This window comes from Asterias amurensis, chromosome 2, assembly GCF_032118995.1.
Source record: "Asterias amurensis chromosome 2, ASM3211899v1".
Classification (NCBI taxonomy): Eukaryota; Metazoa; Echinodermata; class Asteroidea; order Forcipulatida; family Asteriidae; genus Asterias; species Asterias amurensis.
This window is the reverse complement of record NC_092649.1, coordinates 28,471,591-28,474,798: the sequence shown is the minus strand read 5'-3', so window position 1 is coordinate 28,474,798 and position 3,208 is coordinate 28,471,591. Positions and strand designations below refer to the sequence as shown.

Here is a 3,208-nt window from a genome sequence, read left to right as displayed (position 1 = left end):
TAAAAATTAGTCCTGCCCTACGTCTGAAATGACTAATAAAAGTTAGTCATACAAGCAGATGACTAACATTAATTAGTCAAATGTGACTGATTTTACTTAGTCATCTGACTGATATTACTTAGTCATCTGACTAGTATTACTTGGTCATCTGACTAAATCAAGAAACGTCTGAAATGACTTAAAGTTAGTCATCTGACTTTTGCAATTAGTCATTCAAAATAATGACTAATCACATTAGTCACACGACTAAGGCTGTATTTCATCTAAAAACAAAAGGATTGAAGCAAATTAAATCATAAACACATTGTCAAAATGATTTATTTCATCTAAACAGGGTTTAACAAGAGTATTAGAAAGAAAGTTTGAATACATTGCATCATCACACATTTTAACATGTGTGAGAAATATAAATATAAAACTCGAAAGAAAAAAATACAATTGAAGTTGCATTAACTTTATCACCGTATTACTTGTACTTTGGTTTGACAATATAAAAACATTGTATTTCAAAACACAATGACTAAAGACAGTCAAATAAAATAAAAAATTTGCAGACCAGTTTTCCTGGGTTTGTGTTTCTTAGTGCCAAGAAAATGTAGCAATTACATGTATACAGTTTTGTTCAGGAAAATAGAACACAATGCTACGACATGTATAATGATAAAATGAAAAACGTAATACATGGGCCTATGTCTCACATTGATGTAAATATAATGAGTCAGTGTAGCATGTTGCAAATAAATAGTTATTTTGTCAAGTGTTTTCCATATAAAAGGATTCAGGTACTTTTTCAAATTGTCCACAGATTTACATTAAACTTATAGGATTTGAAGATAATGGTAGCAGACAGCTTCCCTTCAAATGTTACTGACTGAGGTTCTATAGTCTTTGAGAAATGAGTAAAACAAGTCACAAAATAATGTTCGTATCAGGATGACGAAAATTATTTTAGCATGTAAAAACCCCATAAACCAGTTATGATACTATACCATAACCATAGCATAACTGGTTCATAGTTTTTACATGCTAAAACTAAGAAGAAAATTATTTGTTTTACTCATTTCTCAAATACATACAGCACCTCAGTATAAGTAAAATTTCAAGGGAAGCTTTCTACTATCATCATCTTCAAACTGTGTAAATTTAATGTAAATCTGTGGTCATTGTGTTTTGTGTTAGGAAAAAGACCATAGACCCTTTAATGACAAGGCAATAATAAACCTCACGATTAGCACTATTTTAAATTATTACAAATATATGTTGTACCATGGAGGAAAAACTTATGTTCCCTCCATGGTTGTACAGTACTTGTAAACAGAAAACCAGTAAGCCTAAGAGATGTATTGCCCGATTTAAGGTTGATTTGACTGTCAAATTTTTTTTTTAAGATAAAATCATTGACTTTTGGCATTTACAATTTGAATGTTGTTGCTCTTTCATCTAAACACTGGCAATGCATCTTTAATTTCTTTAAAAATACACTCAGCTACATCCAATGTTGTTGGTCACACTACTTGTCAAGATACTGGGTTTAGTCTCTTTTCTTAAGTAAAGTGAGTACTGAACGCTCGATATTTGTAATGGCATATGGTGTTTAAAAGAATAACTTGCTGGAAGAATGGTTGTGTCATAAAAACATGCCATGTAGACAGCAAAATGTTTTGAAGAATAGTTTTCAGAAAAATGTCAGTGTCCTAAAAACAGGCCTTGTCGCCGTCCATACAAAATGCTTTGAAGAATACTTTTCTGGCAAAAAGTTAGTGTCCTAAAAACAGGCCTTGAAATACAGCTTCCTCAGTAAGAAGAGTGGTGCAGTGGTCCCGTCGATACGAACTCTTTGCATTCCGAGAGGTCCGATCTTGTCTTCTTTAATGTGCGGTGCCCCATCTTCCTGTATGTCATTGAGAAAACCAAACATACTTTGAAATTGAGCTTTGTCAAAATGTGTGATATGTGATATTAATTAAACAAAAATGTTTTATGAGCGCAACAGTTTCACTCTCAATAGAAGAAAACGAATTTTACAAGATGCCCATTGACATGAGCTTAAAAAGTATGAAGGAGTAAATTAAAATAATTGCTTGCAAAAAAAATACATTGTCAACTCATCAAAGGGGGTCGTTTCTAACAACTCAACAGCTCTCCGATGATGTACATCATTCATATAGGGCCTACCAATCATGGAGTAAATACACAATAATTAAACGAGCACACTTGTCTTGGTCCCAAGTCGAGTTGTCTGACGGCTGAAAAACCGTCCGTCGAAGGTCGAAGGGTAACGGTCGAGTTGTCTCAACCGTCGAGTTGTCCGAACGGTCCCCAACCAAGGTGATAACTATCCGTATGGGGCCATCACTTTTTATCTCATCTTTACAAAATGGGATATCTCATTGAGGTTTAATTATAAATTTATTATTTCATATCGAAAGAAAAAGTGGTGGCGCCATACGGAAACTTTTCCGGTCAAGTTTTTCACCCATTGGTCCGACGGACGAGTTGTCCAAACACGGTTTAACTGAATAGAGATATGCCCAAACTCAATACTTCGCGACTTTTAAATAAAGCCTCAAATAATAAATTATTACAACAAAAACGGAACTAACCTTGCAGTTGATGGCATTTCTGAGGTCGTTGACTTTGTTTAGATGTTAGATGGCTTGGATGAATGCAAGATAGCAGTGGATTGTGTTGACTTTCTTGCGAACAATTACTCCATACAAAGCATAGAACAATCCGTTGAGGATGCACCGCTGGCCCGGATGTACACACAAAAACAATACGTGGCACATTTTCAATGGTACACATTTAATGCACATGCATACAGTACGCCAACCGCAAAGTACCAGTTGCGGTTACACAACCGTCTTAATTAGTCGTATGACTAGACGCGTTAGTCATTAATGTTACCGTCCAGACAATGTTTTTTGATATTTTCACCGATTTTAATAAAAAAAATAAACAAAAAGTAAATGATTGTCATTTTATGAATCTAATGGTTCACAACACGTATCACAAAAAATGTTACAGCCATTTTCGTGTGAAATTAAAGTTGCAAAACGAACTAAAAAATTTGTTTTTGTAGATGAGATCGAAACTCTGAGTAAATCAAAATCAAAACACAGCAAAAAATAATTTTGAGAGCACGTGAACTTGAAATAATCATGTTTTGCTCAAAACCAATGACTTATTTTTATTAGTCACAGACATC

At 34.0% G+C, this 3,208-nt stretch overlaps 1 long non-coding RNA gene across 1 annotated transcript; it reads right to left on the bottom strand.

Annotated features, from left to right (window-relative positions):
- Positions 1-300: 300 nt before the first annotated feature.
- On the bottom strand, positions 301-2,752 carry LOC139954325 (uncharacterized). Its single transcript, XR_011788092.1, has 2 exons — positions 2,604-2,752; positions 301-1,891 (listed from the first exon to the last, which is right to left on the bottom strand). It is a non-coding gene; the product is annotated as an uncharacterized lncRNA (long non-coding RNA).
- Between the last annotated feature and the right edge of the window lie 456 nt (positions 2,753-3,208).